Source organism: Clupea harengus, unplaced genomic scaffold, assembly GCF_900700415.2.
Source record: "Clupea harengus unplaced genomic scaffold, Ch_v2.0.2, whole genome shotgun sequence".
In the NCBI taxonomy this organism is placed as follows: domain Eukaryota; kingdom Metazoa; phylum Chordata; class Actinopteri; order Clupeiformes; family Clupeidae; genus Clupea; species Clupea harengus.
In genome coordinates, this window is record NW_024879637.1 from 40,197 (window position 1) to 60,468 (window position 20,272).

Here is a 20,272-nt window from a genome sequence, read left to right on the forward strand (position 1 = left end):
GGCTGTGTTCACTGAGTCTGTACTTTGTCAACGTGGTTCTCAGATTTTTGTCTGTGATCAGGGTCAAATAGGGTGCTAAATCATAATTTCTGTTTAGGGCCAAATATAATTGCATCTTACTTTGTGTTTTTGTTTGTGTTTTCCAATGGCTTATGTAATTTTGCTTAATTGTTTTTTCAATTTGGTTTATCCTAATTTCAGGTGCCTTTCTGTACTGGTCCTGAGGTGTTAGTAGGGTGTTAGTGTGTGTGTGGGGATCTGGAGAGCTCAGGCTCAGGACCAGCTGAGTGAGGGGACATGTATCTTTGCTCAACTCTTGGTATTGCAGGGCTTTATAATGATGGGAGTGGGGGTCACTGCTTTTTAAGTGCTTCCAGAATTTGATTGCCCTTTTCTGTATTTTTGTAATCAATGGATATTGGCCTAATTCTGCCCTGCATGCATTGTGTATGGCACATCTGTGGACTTTTGCTTTAGCAGAAAAATGCTTTTGCAGAACTCTGCATGCAAGGTCTCAATTGGATGTTTTTCCCATTTGTTGAATTCCTGATTTGTAAGTGGACCCCACACCTCACTGCCATAAAGGGCAATTGGCTCAATTACTGATTCGAATAGTTTGAGCCAGATTCGGATTGGAATTTCTACAGGGATTTGTCGTTTTATGGCATAGAAAGCCCTGCGTGCTTTTTCTCTCAAATCATTCACTGCAAGATTGAACTTTCCATTTAAATTTATTATTAAGCCTAAATATCTGTAGTTATTTGTGTGTTCAATTGAGTGTGGCCCTATTGTAAAATTGTGTTTTTGTACCTGAGATCTGGATCTTTTTTCGAATATCATTATTTTAGTTTTGTTTAGGTTTACTGCCAGGGCCCAGGTCTGGCAGTACTGCTCTAGCAGATCCAGATTTTGCTGTAATCCCTGTTCAGTGGGTGACAGCAGAACCAGGTCATCGGCATAGAGCAGGAGTTTGGTCTCCGAGTCGTGTAGGGTGACACCAGGTGCTGTTGATTTTTCTATGGTTTTTGCCAATTCGTTTATATAAAGGTTAAATAGGGTTGGGCTTAAGCAGCAGCCTTGTCTCACCCCACGCCCCTGGGAGAGGAATTTGGTTCTTTTGCTTCCACTCTTTATTGCGCACTCACTTCTTGAATACATAGATTTGATCAGGTCATAGGTTTTTCCCCCTACACCACTTTCTAAAACTTTGTAAAATAAACCTGTGTGCCAAATAGAATCAAATGCTTGTTTAAAATCAATAAAGCATGCATATATTTTAGTTTTGTTTTGAATCACATGTCTCTCAATTAGGGTGTGTAGGGTGAAAATATGATCAGAGGTGCGGTAATTTGGTAAGAATCCAATTTGACATTTGCTCAGGGTATTGTGCTCCGTAAGGAAGTTTAGGACTCTAGAATTTATTATACTACAAAATAGCTTCCCCAGGTTACTGTTCACACAAATTCCTCTGTAATTACTAGGGTCGAATTTGTCACCAGATTTGAAAATTGGCGTTATGAATCCTTCATTCCAGATGTCAGGGTAGTAACCTACACTCAGAACTAAGTTAAATAGTTTTAAGATGCCAGTTTGGAATTTTGTGCTCAGGCATTTTAGCATCTCAGTTAGAACACAGTCTAACCCTGGTGATTTTTTATCTTTTATCTTTCTTATTTAGTTTTTTAGCTCCATTTCAGTAATGGAGAGGTCTATGGGATTTTGATTGTCTTTAATAGTATATTCTAATTGTGTGAGCTTTTGATGTATGTGGTGTTGCTCCAAATTTGTGGTCAAATTTATGTTCTGAAATAGTGTTTGGAAATGGTTTGTCCATATTTCTCCATTTTGGATAGCCAATTCTTCTGGCCTCTTTTGTTTCAGGTTGTTCCAGTTGGTCCAGAAGTTATTTGAATTAATTGACTGCTCTATTACTTGTAGGTGCTTTTTGGTATGAGTGTACGTTCATATTTTTTGAGCATTTCACAGTAAAGAAGGCGTATGTTCATATTGTTTGGGTCTCTGTGTTTATGGTTAGATAGATTTCTTAATTCTTTTCTCATGTTTTGGCACTCTAGGTCGAACCAAATGTCCTCCTTTTTAAATGTAGGATTTCTTTTTTTCTTCTTCTTTAGTTGTGCTTTCTCTGCTGTCTTTTCAAAAATGCTATTTATATTATTTACTGCCAAATCAACACCTTCTTTAGTGTGAGCATATGTGGTTTCCAGAAAGGTATCTAAGAGTGTTAGAATTTCTCGGCTGCCAATTGCTTTCTGGAATGGTTCTGTACTGTTTTGAGCCCATCTGTATGGATTCCTGAGGTGAGACAGCTTACTGGGTTGGTGTGGTGTAAGTCCCTCTCTTTTTTAGATACATAGTGATTTGGCTATGGTCAGAAAGAGGTGTTAATGGCTGAACAGTGAATGATTTGATAGAGAAAGTGTCTATATCTGTTACCATATAGTCTACAGTACTATTCCCATGAGGTGAGCAAAATGTGAATTTACCCAAAGGGTCCCCTCGTAACCTACCGTTGGCAATGTACAGACCCAGACTTCGACAGAGCTGCAAGAGATCCTTCCCGTTTCTGTTTGTGGAGGAATCAAAATTCTTCCTGTGAGAAAATATTGTGTTAAAAGGGGTATTCTGTGCAATAAAATGGTCTCCTTGGGAGTTCAAAATATCAGGATGTAATCCTGTTCGGGCATTCAGATCTCCGCATATGAGCACATTTCCCTGGGCCTGGAAATGGCACGTATCAGTTTCTAATTCATGGAACATATCCTCATTGAAATATGGGGAGTCTGAAGGAGGGACATATATTGCACAGAGATATGTCTTTTTCTGTTTAATTTTTAGCCATATATGATACTTACCCTTTTTTACAGTATCTATATGCTTATGTAATTTAGATTTATACCAAATGATTAATCCCCCTGAGGCCCTGCCTTTGCGCACTGTACTCAATTTCTGAGAGGGTAGAACAATCTCTCTGTAGTGAGGAGGACAGTGAGTAGCCACATCAGCTGTGCTCCATGTCTCCTGCAAAATGATTATGTCTGTTTTTAACATAGTTTTGGAAGTCCTTATTGAGGCTCTTAACACCAGAAGTTGATGAACTCAACCCTTGTATGTTCCACGTACTAATTGAAAGAGAATCCATTTGGCTTTTTAGTTTTTTGTTGCTGGTCTGGCCACGATCCACTACCCACTAGGCGAGCGCAGATGAGGCTGAGCATCTGCTGAATCTCTCAGAGTTCGCTGCCGGCAGAGCGTCCTGTACCACTGAGTGCCTGGGCATAAGTGAGTGTCCCTGGTCGAGAGGGCCGTAGTCGATGGGGTGGCGAAGCTGCACCATGTGGCAATGTAGGCACATGTTCATCCACAGAAGGCGGCCAAGCTGTTGGTCCAGGCCTCTCCTGGGGCCTCCTGTTTTCCGGGGCGTGGCGAGCAGTGTGGACGGCGTGTTATTGGTGGAGGGGTGGTTGTGTTTCCCCTGTTGTGTGTTTGGGGGGTGGTTGTACGTGTGAAGGCAGCATCTTTCAGTACTATTACAGTACTGCTCTATATGTAAGTCATAGGCTATCAGTGAAAGACAGTGATTGAAGAATGCAATTACAGTAAATGTACCCACTCAATAGTGACATCTATTGTGAGAAGCAAACTAACATATGAACACTGTCTTCAGATAGTTAGCTTGGATTGAGGTATTTCCAAGATGCCATGTAAAGAAGAATGTTACTGTAAATGTGAAGTTCAAACATGTAAAAGTTTGACCCCAAATATAGGGGACAGAATGGATCAGCATTAGGGCTACAGTAGAATTCTAGTGGTATTACAGTACTTTGGTAAACTGTATCTTGTGTTGATGTATGTAAATATTGGAAATACTACAGTAAATACTTAGCATATTTATGCCTTTTTGTTGTCCTGTAGTAAGCCTATATAGTGCAGTAACACGTGCAATTTTAGCATATGACTGTAATGACACATATTGCAGCATTTTAGAATTGTTTGTTCACTGTAATATAACAATATTTACTGTAGTCCAAAGAAGTTTTTGCCTTTGTGTGTTTTTTCTCCTTTTTGCAATGCAAACCTACAGTAATCTATGCCAAGTCTAGAGGATACAGTAACATGTTATATATGCAATTGGCAATGCTTCAAGTTGTTAGTGTTTTTTAGGTCATTGTACTCTGAGAGAGAACCTTTGCTAAAGTTACGGCAGCATGACTCACTTTTGGGGTGAAGTATGAAGTGTTTTGGTGGTTGTAGTGCATTTTGCACCAAAGGTTAACTGATATGCTGAGGTGTGTGTCTGTTAAGCCCACTGTGTGAAGTGTTTTGGAAAAAGTGTACATGGTATTGACACAAGTTTAAAAGTGATCGGAAAAAACTGTAATGTGTGTCCTCCAGGAGAACGTCCTAAAACTTCTTCGACCATAGAAAAATCTCTCAGTAGGTGAGGCCATGACAACACAATTGAGTCATTCCATGCCAAACGTCCAAATTTAAGAACATCTCCCCACTCGACCATCTCAGATTTGGCTGAAAAAATTCAAGGATGTTCATACACTTCTTAATAGGTATAGTCCCAAATATTAGCTCTCTACTCCCAATAGTTTTGTCACACAAAACATTTTTTTAGCAACTAAGTTATGTGCATTTTCAGACGCTTTTTTAGCAGCGTTTTCTGAAGAGCCATTTTCAAATTGCTATAACTAGAAAAGTATTTAAGCTTAGCTAGCTCCTTCAAACTTTCTAGGCTTAAAATCAGCTACCATTACTTGAAGAATATGGACTTCCAAGGGTGTGGCTTGGGTATGTCATAGTATTCGGGGTGCTTGAATTTGCACGAACATTTTACTCTACGCTCTGTGGCAGCATCTTTGAAGGAAGGATCTTTGTGGAAAGCTTAATGTTAAAGCTAGAGACTTGATATTATACACAGACCCCTTCCTGTGTATGCTCTGTATAAAAAACTCTCCCTATGCGATGAATGGTCTGGAAGATATTAAAGCTTGAAAATGGATGAAAACCCATTTTCTGCAATTTTTGGCATGCTATAGCAAAAAAATGAGCGCATCTACCAACATGAAACTAACTGTTTTGGAAAGATTAGATATTTGTCCTTAACATATAAAAAAAATTGTGATGGTCTTCTGCCACATTTTCTCAATTTTTTTTATTTTTTTTTATTTGGGATTTTTGTACACGCCCAGCATTCAATGGCCTATGGGAGCATATTCAAATGCTAACAAAATGCACTAAGTTTATGACACAGAGCTTAAACTGCATATTTTTGTATACTGTATGCTTTGGAATTCTCATTGTTAGTTTAAATACTACATTTTATCTATTTTTTTCATGTATACACTGAGATTTCACAAAATGTTTGGTCATGGAAATTTGGTTTAAAGTCATGGAAATCCATTGGTCAAAATTAGGGACATCTTCGGTGCCGATACTTCGTTAAAATACTCGCACTCGTTTTTGAATTGCCGATACCAAGCACCGATACCACTCATCAGTATTTCACTGCATCAAACTGGCCGGGCTATGCTGACACAAAATGTGATTTATTGTCCTACCTGTCCTACCACTCTCTGCCAGACTAGTAAGTAGCTTATTTGCCGTCTTGTGTTGCATTTGCTTGATGTTTGACTGTTAGGAAAGTTTGTCATAGTGTCAAAGTATTTCAGTATACAGGTTTCGCTAAATTTAGGCGATTTGGGCTCATTTTAAGATAAATGATGACGACAGGAGTAAGGCACAGTGTAAGATCTGCACTGCTACGGTGTCGAGGGGCAGAAAGGAAAGTACTTTGTTTAACACAAGCAATTTGATTAAACATCTGAAGACACACCATAGTGCTAAGTACACAGAGTTCACTGATGCTAGTGGCGCAAGACCGAAGTAACCAATCTTAACTGACGTCTTGCAAAAGGAAAAAACGTGCACGCACACAGAGAGAGAGGTAGAGAGAAAGACTGTGCCACATAGGTTAAGTGATTGTTTGTGTACTTGAGCAGGAGATTCTTCTGATCCTTTTTTTTAACTGAAATGTGCTCTTGTGCTAATCCAGTAATAGTTCTGTTCACTTTTTGTTAAGCAGACTGTGTTGTTAACTATGCAGCAAATTGAATTGCCATCTGGTTATATTTGCATTTTGTCTAATGTGGTGATATTGTCTGTTTGAAGGCTTTTTTTGTGTGTTAAAACCAGAAAGCTCTGTTTATTTTTGGCTTGGGATAGCCTTCTGTTAATTTTGTACTATAGGCTTGACATAATCTGCAGAGGATAAAATAAAATCTGCCTCCAAATTAATTGCACTTTCATGGAGACCAAATCTAAGAAGTATCGGTATCGGTACTCGGTATCGGCAAGTACACAAATAAAAATACTCGTACTCGTATCGGTTTGTAAAAAAGTGGTATCGGTGCATCCCTAGTCAAAATGTGTATGAACCCTGTTTCTTATATACCCCGTTGCAAAGATACCTTTTCTTATAAATCACGTGGCAGAGATATGTTTTCTGATAAATCACGTGGCAAACATGCCTTTTCTTATAATCCCCGTTGCAAAGATACCTTTTCATATAAATCACGTAGCAAACATGCCGTCTCTGAAAAACCACATAGCAGACACACCTAGGCACTTTTGGGGGCTTCTGAGGGTTTTGACTGTCACAAGCCTCAGATAGGCGCTTCTAAAAGGCCATGCCAAGGACATAGCCTCCAGATGGGTGCCTCTGAGGGGTCATGGCGGGGTCACAGACTCCTCTAGACGCTTCGGCAATGCCACAAGACAGACAATTTCCAGACACTGTACCTGGAAAAAACTGAGACACCTGTTATCACAGGAAACTGTGCAATATGCACGCTGTTAAGATAGACGCACCAATTGTTCTCAATCTCGATGTAGTTAAGTCTGATGAAGTAAACAAGAACAGGGAAGAACAAAGAACAGGGTAGAACAAAGGGGGGCTAAATCTATAAAAAGGGGGCACGGGGACTTGATCTTCAGGTTATCTACTTGATCGCTCTTGCCATTTTGCTTAGAGTCTTTGAGATGCTCCATGGACCAGCTCAGCAGTAGTTAACTCCTCTGAATTAAACCGTTCAGTATATTCATACCTGTTTGCCTTGAGAAGTTTCTTGAGAACTCTTAGAATTTTCCACTACACTCTCCAAATTGAAAAAAATGTCACACAGTTCATGAAGACTATTTGTTCAGAAGGTTGCCGCTACCATAATTGTTCATATTTGTACGTCTTGTTATTTATATCATTTCTGTAGGAACCATGGTTACACGGTTCACTGTTCATTCTCTGTCACGGATCATTATAACACGGTTCCATACATTGTCTATGCAAGGGGCATTCAATGTGCACAGACTATTCTATCACGGCTACCATGGCAATCATTACTTGTGTGTGTAAAATAAATAAATGTTCTTACATTGTCATCGGGACTTTGACATCTCTGTTCTAACCGGACAACCTGTCGCGATTGGCACCTATTACAACGACCTTCCCGCCATAGATATAATTTGGGGATCCAGTCACGTATCACCCTCCTTTTCACTATTGTAGAGATTCTGCCCAGCACGGTGAGTTTTGCATCTTGTTAAAATGACTGTTGGCATATCTGTACTTGTAGAAGTCCTTTGTGCATGTTGATAATGCATGTTGGTTTAGGACATGTTATTCATTGTTGATTATGTCCCTCCGAGTGTCACCTCCCAGGGTCTCCTAGATGAGCCACGCCATGGCTTCCTCTCCCTACCCAGCTCCCGCGCCTGGGAAGACGGCCACCCCAGCTCTAGCTCCTGTGAAGATGGCCACCACAGCCCCCCCTCCCGCTAAGACAACGACCCCAGCTCCAGCGAAGACGGCCACTCCATCTTCAGCTCCTGCGAAGACGGCCACTCCATCTTCAGCTCCTGCGAAGACGGCCATCCCAGCTCCAGCCCAAGCTCCAGCCCCAGCTCCAGCTCAAGTGCCAGCCCCAGCTCCTGCAAAGACAGCAGCTCCAGCCCCAGCTCCTGTGAAGACGGCCGCCCCAGCTCCAGCTCCTGCGAAGATGGCCACCACAGCCCCCTCTCCCGCTAAGACGACCACCCCAGCTCCAGCTCCCGCGAAGACGGCCACTCCATCTTCAGCTCCCGCGAAGACGGCCACTCCATCTTCAGCTCCCGTGAAGACAGCCGCTCCAGCTCCTGCTCCTGTGAAGACGGCCATCCCAGCTCCAGCTCCCGCGAAGACAGCAGACCCAGCTCCAGCTCCTGCTCCTGTGAAGACGGCCGCCCCAGATTCAGCTCCCGCTCCCGCAAAGACAGCAGACCCAGCTCCAGCTCCTGCAATGACAGCCGCCCCAGCTCCTTAGAAGACGTCCGCCCCAGCTCCAGCCCCAGCTCCTGCAATGACAGCCGCCCCAGCTCCAGCTCCCCCGAAGACAGCAGCCCCAGCTCCAGCTCCAGCTCCTGTGAAGACGGCCGCCCCAGCTCCAGCTCCTGCGAAGACAGCAACTCCAGCTCCCGCGAAGACGGCCACTCCATCTTCAGCTCCCGCGAAGACGGCCACTCCATCTTCAGCTCCCGCGAAGACGGCCGCCCCGACTCCTGTAAAGACGGCCACTCCATCTTCAGCTCCCGCGAAGACGGCCACTCCATCTTCAGCTCCCGCGAAGACGGCCACTCCATCTTCAGCTCCCGCGAAGACGGCCACTCCATCTTCAGCTCCCGCGAAGACGGCCACTCCATCTTCAGCTCCCGCGAAGACGGCCGCCCCGACTCCTGCGAAGACGGCCACTCCATCTTCAGCTCCTGCGAAGACGACCGCCCCGACTCCTGTGAAGACGGCCGCTCCAGCTCCTGCTCCTGTGAAGACGGCCATCCCAGCTCCAGCTCCCGCTCCCGCGAAGACAGCAGACCCAGCTCCTGTGAAGACAGCAGCTCCAGATTCAGCTCCAGCTCCTGTGAAGACGTCCGCCCCAGATTCAGCTCCAGCTCCTGTGAAGACGTCCGCCCCAGCTCCAGCTCCAGCTCCTGCAATGACAGCCGCCCCAGCTCCTTAGAAGACAGCAGCTCCAGCTCCCGCTCCCGCGAAGACAGCAGCTCCAGCTCCCGCTCCCGCGAAGACAGCAGCCCCAGCTCCAGCTCCAGCTCCTGCTCCTGTGAAGACAGCAACTCCAGCTCCTGCGAAGACGGCAACCCCAGCTCTTGCTGTACTCTTCCATAGGTAATGTTCTATTTGAATTAATGATGTTGGTGTAATGAAATTAATGATGTCAATGAAACAATCTCCTCGATCCAAACCAGTCTGGATTCAAAAGCGGTCACTCCACCGAAACAGCCCTGTTGTCGGTGACCGAGGCCTTAAAAACAGCTAGAGCAGCAGCTCAATCCTCGGCTCTCGTCCTGCTTGACTTATCAGCTGCGTTTGATACAGTCAACCACCGCATCCTTCTGTCCATACTGTCAAGTATGGGCATTTCTGGCAAGGCGCACTCCTGGTTTGAATCGTACCTCACTGGGCACTCGTTCAACGTGTCATGGCAAGGTCAGCTGTCTGTACCTCACCGCCTCACCACAGGGGTGTCCCAAGGCTCGGTGATGGGACCACTTCTCTTTGCCATTTACACCACCTCGTTGGGCCCTATCATCCGCTCGCATGGTTTTTCCTATCACTGTTATGCCGATGATACTCAACTGTTTCTGTCTTTCCCTCCTGAGGACACCACTGTCTCGGCGCGTATCTCGGACTGTCTTGCTGATATATCCACATGGATGAAAAATCACCACCTTCAGCTGAACCTGGCCAAAACGGAACTGATGGTCTTTCCAACCAAACAGGTCATCCACCACAACATCAATATCAATATTGACTCTTTATTTCTTGTTCCATCCAAAACAGCAAGAAACCTCTGCGTCATTATTGACGACCAACTGACCTTCACGGCCCACATCGCCTCTGTCTCCAGGTCGTGCCGCTTTGTGCTATACAAACATCCGCAAAATCAGGCCGTACCTAACCCAGTATGCCACCCAGCTGCTGTTGCAAACCTTGGTGAGTTCCCGCCTTGACTACTGCAACGCCCTCCTAACGGGCCTGCCGGCTTGCGTGGTGAAACAACTACAGATGATCCAGAACGCGGCGGCGCGTCTGGTGTTCAACCAACCGAAGAGGGAACACGTCACCCCGCTACTCATTGAGCTCCACTGGCTGCCTGTAGCTGCTCACATTAAGTTCAAGTCACTTATGCTTGCCTACAGAGTGATTGCTGGTTCTGCTCCCACCTACCTAAATGCTCTTGTAAGGGCAAATGTTACACCCAGGATGCTGCGCTCGTCCAGTGAGCGTCGTTTGGCTCTGCCGTCTGTGCAAGTACGGCAATCCAGACTATTCTCATTTGTAGTTCCACGTTGGTGGAACGAACTGCCTAGCACTACCAGAGCAGGGGCGTCCCTCTCTGCCTTCAAGAAGCTTTTGAAGACCCAACTCTTCAGAGAGCACCTCCCTTCCTAAACTGGCACTTCGACTAGTGCTTAACTCGCACTTACAGCGGTTACATTCCTGCACTTTTCTTTTCTATTTCGTTTTTCTTATTTCTTATGTAAAGTAGTATTTATTGTTACACCAGGGTTCTAATGCTCGTAGCGTGACCGTTCCCTTGTACGTCGCTTTGGACAAAAGCGCCTGCTAAATGACAATGTAACTGTTCTGTACTCTTCTGTAGATAATGTTCTGTTGTGTGAATTAATGATGTTCTGTACTCTTGCGTAGATAATGTTCTGTTGTGTGAATTAATGATGTTCTGTACTCTTCTGTAGATAATGTTCTGTTGTGTGAATTAATGATGTTCTGTACTCTTGCGTTGATAATGTTCTGTTGTGTGAATTAATGATGTTCTGTACTCTTGCGTTGATAATGTTCTGTTGTGTGAATTAATGATGTTCTGTACTCGTCCGTAGATAATGTTCTGTTGTGTGAATGAATGATGTTCTGTTGTGATGCCGCTCTTCCCAAGCTCTGTTTTATTGTACCAATATTGTTCCGTTGTGGTAAGGTTTTCCATGGTGAATGTGACCCATAACTATTGTTTTCATTATTTTTAAGGCCTGACTGAGGAGTTCTTCTTCTTCTTCTTCTTCTTCTTCTTCTTCTTCTTCTTCTTCTTCTTCTTCTTCTCATTTTAACTTTTGTATAATGTGTATTTCTTCTGACACATGACATCACCCCTGTGCTTTGGGCCAATTAGGGAGAGTTCAGCTACCTGATAAAAGGGTTAGTTTGGGGTTAGATAATGTTCTGTTATGTGAATTAATGATGTTCTGTACTCTTGCGTAGATAATGTTCTGTTGTGTGAATTAATGATGTTCTGTACTCTCCCGTAGATAATGTTCTGTACTCTCCCGTAGATAATGTTCTGTTGTGTGAATTAATGATGTTGGTGTAATGAAATGAATGATGTTCTGTACTCTTCCGTAGATAATGTTCTGTTGTGTGAATTAATGATGTTGGTGTAATGAAATGAATGATGTTCTGTACTCTTCCGTAGATAATGTTCTGTTGTGTGAATTAATGATGTTCTGTTGTGATGCCGCTCTTCCTAAGCTCTGTTTTATTGTACCAATATTGTTCCGTTGTGGTAAGGTTTTCCATGGTGAATGTGACCATAACTATTGTTTTCATTATGTTGAGGGCCTGACTGAGTTCTTCTTCTTCTTCTTATTATCATTATTATTATTGGTACCATTTTAAATTTTGTATAATGTGTATTTCTTCTGACACATGACATCACCCCTGTGCTTTGGGCCTGTGGTGGTATGGGCCAATTAGGGAGAGTTCAGCTACCTGATAAAAGGGTTAGCTTGGGGTTAGATAATGTTCTGTTGTGTGAATTAATGATGATCTGTACTCTTGCGTAGATAATGTTCTGTTGTGTGAATTAATGATGTTCTGTACTCTTGCGTAGATAATGTTCTGTTGTGAAAAGAGATGGAAAAGTTTGCTCAATTTTAATTCAATAATTTGGCAAGCAGTCAAGGGTAATAGTTACATTTCTAACTGTCATTGAAAGTGGGTGGGAACCTGGAAGAAGATATGTTATGTCATTGTAGGAAAGGTTTTTTTTTTTTTTTTCAAAGATTTGTGTTGGAGCTGTTGATGGAGATACTGCCACAACAGAAGCAGTACCTGACCTAGTGGGAAAAGGCCACAAAGAGAAGCGACTTCGGCCCTAATCATGGCTGCACCACAATACATGAAGATACCTGCGCAGACAACCTGGGCTTTTCAGATGGAATCAGCGATACTGGCAGGACGGGGTCACTCAAACTCAGCAGCCAAACGGATCCGTCCTGTACTTTCATTCACACGGCTGTACAGTGTTGGTTTGCGCACGAGTGTCAGACAGACGGAAGTGCCATTGCGCCACCATCACCATGGTAACTAAAAGAGAAATAAACTCCATCCTGCTCTCTTGCCAGTTAGTGATGGTCGTGCAACAGCGCTTTTGAGAAATCCCGGATGATAAATCTTTAGTAGTTGTCTGTTGGTTTTTTAAAGGGGAAAAACTTGTGATTCCTGTCTTGTGTGATACAGTATGATGTCCTTGTGGCCAAGTATTTTAACAGGTTGTGTGTTACTTGACAACCCCTTTCCTAAAATATCTGCACTTACATATTTTTATATTTAGGCAAAAAACTACTAATTTGCTTCTTAATCAAATAGTTAATATATAGATGTGTTATACTTGAGGTGAGAAGACATGGGTTTTTAAAAATGCGTTTTTTAAATATCGCTTCAGAGTAAGATACAGCCCTGGAGCGCCATCTGGCGGTGCATGTTCGTGGCGCAGGAATCTGCATCACACATTTTATGAACTACGTTGATCAAACTGAAGTACCAGTAAATGTATCGAATTGAAGTAGTCATTAGCATGTAAGGCAACAGAAAGTTAAAGTGCCATGGAAGAAAGACCAGCGTATGAAGTTGAAGAAGACTTCAAAAAATAGGCATAGTTTTGAAAATATACGTTTCAAGGACTGCAGGGGAGGTAAGTAATGGAATGCGAGTGCCATCTGGCGGTGGATTTGTGCAGAGCTGAAGATGGAGGAGCATTTAGGGCTGAAACGAAGGTAAGGTGTGCTAGATCGGAGGAGAATGATGTCCCTAGATAGTATATTTGCAGCTCCCGCACCACACTGATGCAACCACTCAAATGCTCTTTATCATGCATCTGTAGAAGTTTGTGAGGATGACTGACTCCATGCCAAACTTCTTCAGTCTCCTCAAGAAGAAGAACCGTTTCCGGGCTGCTTTGACCACCTTGTCTGTGTGAGCAGACCAGGAGAGGTCATCACTGATATGCACCCTGAGGAACCTGAAGCAGCTGACCCTTTCAACTTGAGATCTGTTGATGTGTAGGGGTGCAAATATAAGAGTTTGACATGTACCTCAAAGTACTGTTTACACATATGCAAGGGCATTTAAATACACTTTTGTTTTCATTTCATTTAATTGTAATCTCTCACCTGCGTAGAGACACTCAATAAACACATGTTCAAACGTCATACAGTTACTGTTGCACACATCAATGGTAGGATACATAGTCTGTAGCCACCAGCAATACATATGGTCCTGTATACCTCAGAAAGTATATTTTAAAAGACTGCTGCAGACAAATATGGAGTTTCATGCTTTTGCTACACAATTATGGCTTCATTATAACTTTGATGACAAAGCATTCATGTAGTAACACGAATACATAATTTAAATTTTCAACCGACCAGAAAACTGGTGATATTACCATGGTCAATATTGCCATCTGGCGGCAGGTCATTGTACTACAACGACTAATAAGGACAACCGTAGTCAAAGGCTGGTGTATTGCAGCTACAAATGGTCGAAAGTGCCCTCCGACGGCTGGTCGGCGTACTACAACCACGAAGAACGTGTTTTCAAAGGAAAGTAGGACAGAGAAGAATGGCAAAAAACCTCGAAGAACGGTTTTCAAAGGAAAGTAGGACAGAGAAGAATGGCAAAAAACCTCGAAGAACGGTTTTCAAAGGAAAGTAGAACAGAGAAGAATGGCAAAAAGACCTCGAAATATGGCAAAAAACCTCAAAATATGGAACGCTTCACGAATTTGCGTGTCATCCTTGCGCCTACTGCTGAAGGATCTACTCTACATCTACGTGGTACATTGTTGTACATTGCAACTTCCGCCTGTTGAAGCCAAAACCACAATTCACAAGGCTTCATTGGTCTGTCCTACTCAGCAAGTCTGCTGTGATTGGCTGCCTTGCCTGCCGGTTAGCTGCCTGGGGCCTAGAGCCCTCCCCCACTTCCTTGTTTCATAGACAGGTCAGATAAACGCAAATAATCGGAAAAAGAAAATAATATCAAAGTATTTGTGACGCTAGCTTGCTGTCATTCATGTCAGTTAACAAGCTCAGGTAAGGCAAGGTTTAATTTGAGCTCTCGATCGCCGTGAAATGTGTTAACAATATAATGAACCTGTCTAGCTAGCTTGCTGTCATTCATCTAGGTTAACCAGGTAGGGCAATGTTTAATTTACAGTTTCGATCGCCGCGAAATGTGTTAACAATTTAATGAACCTGTCTAGCTAGCTTGCTGTCATTCATTTCCGTTAACAAGCTCAGGTAAGGCAAGGTTTAATTTAAGCTCTCGATCGCCGTGAAATGTGTTAACAATATAATGAACCTGTCTAGCTAGCTTGCTGTCATTCATGTCAGTTAACAAGCTCAGGTAAGGCAAGGTTTAATTTAAGCTCTCGATCATTTCATTATTCTATATATGTCTTTGTAAGTAGTTGTGAAGAATATTTAAGTAGCCATGTGCCTCTGGAGCGGAAACAACACACGTCTGTTTTCGTTGCACATTCGTCGCACAAAAAACCTGTCGTCCCGTTTTTCGTAAATTAACATGGCGCTGGCCACCGTGAAGAACCATTACCTCCTTCGTCTGAGGGGCCATGCTAATCTTCTCTGTATTATTCCAATTTTAGTATATGTGCTGCCGAAGCGAGCATAAACTATAGCAATGTTCGAGGTCAATTTATACGACTACCCTGACGTGGTCGCAGGACCTCTGGTGTCTCATTGTTCTGTCGTAAATACGCTCGAGCCAGCACATTCGTGAAACAAAACATGTAAACCAATCCAATGAACACGTTAATCTAGGTATGGTTTGAATACAACTTTTAAAATGCTTATATACTTTTAAAATAGTAAAAAATGCGGTCTAGAAGAGCGGTGCATTGCATTATGGGTAACACACATATCATGCTTTCCTGTCCAGTCATTGGTTCATAGCATAGACCAGCTCCACCCAGTCGACAACCCGGACATGGAAGAATACGAGCACACCAACAAGTATATTTTCAAATGACTTTTCAGTCAGTGTAGTAGAGACAACTATGTATTTCACCTGTGTAAGACTTTTTGCCTATGTATACAGAAGTAGCCTAGTGAATGTATACATACCCTTTAATGAAAAGTGCGTTTTAAGTTTGCATCTAGTTTCTCCGGTTTAATCGCCTACAAGTCATCTCAGCCACTTCGTCTGTCTACGATCACCGCTTAATCTTCAATTTTCGTAATACCCCGTTGTAGATATAATATCTAGGGACATCATTCTCCTTCGATCTAGCATACCTTATCTTCGTTTCGGCCCGAAATGAAGAGAACACTGCTCCTCCGTCTTCAGCTCTGCACGAATCCACCGCCAGATGGCACTCGCTTTCCATTACTTACCTCCCCTGCAGTCTTTGAAACGTTTATTTTCAAAACTATGCCTATTTTTTGAAGTCTTCTTCAACTTCATACGCGGGGTCTTTCTTCCATGGCACTTTAACTTTCTGTTGCCTTACATGCTAATGACTACTTCAATTCGATACATTTACTGGTACTTCAGTTTGATCAACGTAGTTCATAAAATGTGTGATGCAGATTCCTGCTCCACGCACATTCACCGCCAGATGGCGCTCCAGGGCTGTATATTACTCTGAAGCGATATTTAAAAAACGCATTTTTAAAAACCCATGCTTTCTCACCTCAAGTATAAAACATCTATATATTAACTATTTGATTAAGTAGCAAATTAGTAGTTTTTTGCCTAAACATAAAAATATGTAAGTGCAGATATTTTAAGAAAGGGGTTGTCAAGTAACACACAACCTGTTAAAATACTTAGCAACAAGGACATCATACTGTATCACACAAGACAGGAATCACAAGTTTTTCCCCTTTAAAAAACCAACACACAACTACTAAAGATTTATCATCCGGGATTTCTCAAAAGCGCTGTTGCACGACCATCACTAACTGGCAAGAGAGCAGGATGGAGTTTATTTCTCTCTTAGTTACCATGGTGATGGTGGCGCAATGGCACTTCTGTCTGTCTGACACTCGTGCGCAAACCAACACTGTACAGCCGTGTGAATGAAAGGACAGGACGGATCCGTTTGGCTGCTGAGTTTGAGTGACCCCGTCCTGCCAGTATCGCTGATTCCATCTGAAAAGCCCAGGTTGTCTGCGCAGGTATCTTCATGTATTGTGGTGCAGCCATGATTAGGGCCGAAGTCGCTTTGTGGCCTTTTCCCAATGGGTCAGGTACTGCTTCTGTTGTGGCAGTATCTCCATCAACAGCTCCTACACAAATCTTTGAACAAAAAAAATGAAAAACTTTCCTACAATTACATATAACATATCTTCTTCCAGGTTCCCACCCACTTTCAATGATAGTTAGAAATGTAACTATGACCCTTGACCCTATGACTGCTTGCCAAATTATTGAATTAAAATTGAGCAAACTTTTCCATCTCTTTTCACAACAGAACATTATCTACGCAAGAGTACAGAACATCATTCATTCACACAACAGAACATATTCTACAGAAGAGTACAGAAAATCATTAATTTCACACAACAGAACATTATCTACGCAAGAGTACAGAACATCATCTAACCCCAAACTAACCCTTTTATCAGGTAGCTGAACTCTCCCTAATTGGCCCAAAGCACAGGGGTGATGTCATGTGTCAGAAGAAATACACATTATACAAAAGTTAAAATGGGAAGAAGAAGAAGAAGAACTCAGTCAGGCCTTCAAAACAATGAAAACAATAGTTATGGGTCACATTCACCATGGAAAACCTTACCACAACGGAACAATATTGGTACAATAAAACAGAGCGGCATCACAACAGAACATCATTAATTCACACAACAGAACATTATCTACAGAAGAGTACAGAACATCATTCATTTCATTACACCAACATCATTAATTCACACAACAGAACATTATCTACGGGAGAGTACAGAACATTATCTACGGGAGAGTACAGAACATCATTAATTCACACAACAGAACATTATCTACAGAAGAGTACAGAACATCATTAATTCACACAACAGAAAATTATCTACGGGAGAGTACAGAACATCATTCATTCAAACAACAGAACATTATCTAACCCCAAACTAACCCTTTTATCAGGTAGCTGAACTCTCCTTAATTAGCCCATACCACCACAGGCCCAAAGCACAGGGGTGATGCCATGTGTCAGAAGAAATACACATTATACAAAAGTTAAAATGGTACCAATAATAATAATTATAAAAAAAACTCAGTCAGGCCTTCAAAACAATGAAAACAATAGTTATGGGTCACATTCACCATGGAAAAACCTTACCACAACGGAACAATATTGGTACAATAAAACAGAGCGGCATCACAACAGAACATCATTAATTCACACAACAGAACATTACATCTACAGAAGAGTACAGATCATCATTCATTTCATTACACCAACATCATTAATTCACACAACAGAACATTATCTACAGAAGAGTACAGATCATCATTCATTTCATTACACCAACATCATTAATTCACACAACAGAACATTATCTAACCCCAAACTAACCCTTTTATCAGGTAGCTGAACTCTCCCTAATTGGCCCAAAGCACAGGGGTGATGTCATGTGTCAGAAGAAATACACATTATACAAAATTTAAAATGGTAAGAAGAAGAAGAAGAAGAAGAAGAAGAAGAAGAAGAAGAAGAAGAAGAAGAAGAACTACTCAGTCAGGCCTTAAAAATAATGAAAACAATAGTTATGGGTCACATTCACCATGGAAAACCTTACCACAACGGAACAATATTGGTACAATAAAACAGAGCTTAGGAAGATCGGCATCACAACAGAACATCATTAATTCACACAACAGAACATTATCTACAGAAGAGTACAGAACATCATTAATTCACACAACAGAACATTATCTACAGAAGAGTACAGAACATCATTAATTTACACAACAGAACATTATCTATGGAAGAGTACAGAACATCATTCATTTCATTACACCAACATCATTAATTCACACAACAGAACATTATCTACAGAAGTGTACGGATCATTAATTTCATTACACCAACATCATTAATTCACACAACATAATATTATCTACGGAAGAGTACAGAACATCATTAATTCACACATCATCATTCATTTCATAACACCAACATCATTAATTCACACAACAGAACATTATCTACAGAAGAGTACAGAACATCATTCATTTCATTACACCAACATCATTAATTCACACAACATAATATTATCTACGGAAGAGTACAGAACATCATTAATTCACACATCATCATTCATTTCATTACACCAACATCATTAATTCACACAACAGAACATTATCTACGCAAGAGTACAGAACATCATTAATTCACACAACAGAACATTATCTACGCAAGAGTACAGAACATCATTAATTCACACAACAGAACATTATCTACGGAAGAGTACAAAACATCATGAATTCACACAACAGAACATTATCTACAGAAGAGTACAGAACATCATTAATTCACACAACAGAACATTATCTACGCAAGAGTACAGAACATCATTAATTCACACAACAGAACATTATCTACGGAAGAGTACAAAACATCATGAATTCACACAACAGAACATTATCTACAGAAGAGTACAGAACATCATTAATTCACACAACAGAACATTATCTATGGAAGAGTACAGAACATCATTCATTTCATTACACCAACATCATTAATTCACACAACAGAACATTATCTACAGAAGTGTACGGATCATTAATTTCATTACACCAACATCATTAATTCACACAACATAATATTATCTACGGAAGAGTACAGAACATCATTAATTCACACATCATCATTCATTTCATAACACCAACATCATTAATTCACACAACAGAACATTATCTACAGAAGAGTACAGAACATCATTCATTTCATTACACCAACATCATTAATTCACACAACATAATATTATCTACGGAAGAGTACAGAACATCATTAATTCACACATCATCATTCATTTCATTACACCAACATCATTAATTCACACAACAGAACATTATCTACGCAAGAGTACAGAACATCATTAATTCACACAACAGAACATTATCTACGCAAGAGTACAGAACATCATTAATTCACACAACAGAACATTATCTACGGAAGAGTACAAAACATCATGAATTCACACAACAGAACATTATCTACAGAAGAGTACAGAACATCATTAATTCACACAACAGAACATTATCTACGCAAGAGTACAGAACATCATTAATTCACACAACAGAACATTATCTACGGAAGAGTACAAAACATCATGAATTCACACAACAGAACATTATCTACAGAAGAGTACAGAACATCATTAATTCACACAACAGAACATTATCTACAGAAGAGTACAGAACATTAAATGTAAATGTAGTCATTTAGCAGGCGCTTTTGTCCAAAGCGACGTACAAGGGAACGGTCACGCTACAAGCATTAGAACCCTGGTGTAACAATAAATACTACTTTACATAAGAAATAAGAAAAACGAAATAGAAAAGAAAAGTGCAGGAATGTAACCGCTGTAAGTGCGAGTTAAGCACTAGTCGAAGTGCCAGTTTAGGAAGGGAGATGCTCTCTGAAGAGTTGGGTCTTCAAAAGCTTCTTGAAGGCAGAGAGGGACGCCCCTGCTCTGGTAGTGCTAGGCAGTTCGTTCCACCAACGTGGAACTACAAATGAGAATAGTCTGGATTGCCGTACTTGCACAGACGGCAAATCCAAACGACGCTCACTGGACGAGCGCAGCATCCTGGGTGTTACATTTGCCCTTACAAGAGCATTTAGGTAGGTGGGAGCAGAACCAGCAATCACTCTGTAGGCAA

General features: G+C 41.6%; 1 non-coding gene across 1 annotated transcript; it reads right to left on the reverse strand.

Moving 5' to 3' along the window:
* Positions 1 to 14,946: 14,946 nt before the first annotated feature.
* Positions 14,947 to 15,056, reverse strand: LOC122129347. The gene has a single exon (XR_006151766.1). It is a non-coding gene; the product is annotated as a U6 spliceosomal RNA (small nuclear RNA).
* Between the last annotated feature and the right edge of the window lie 5,216 nt (positions 15,057 to 20,272).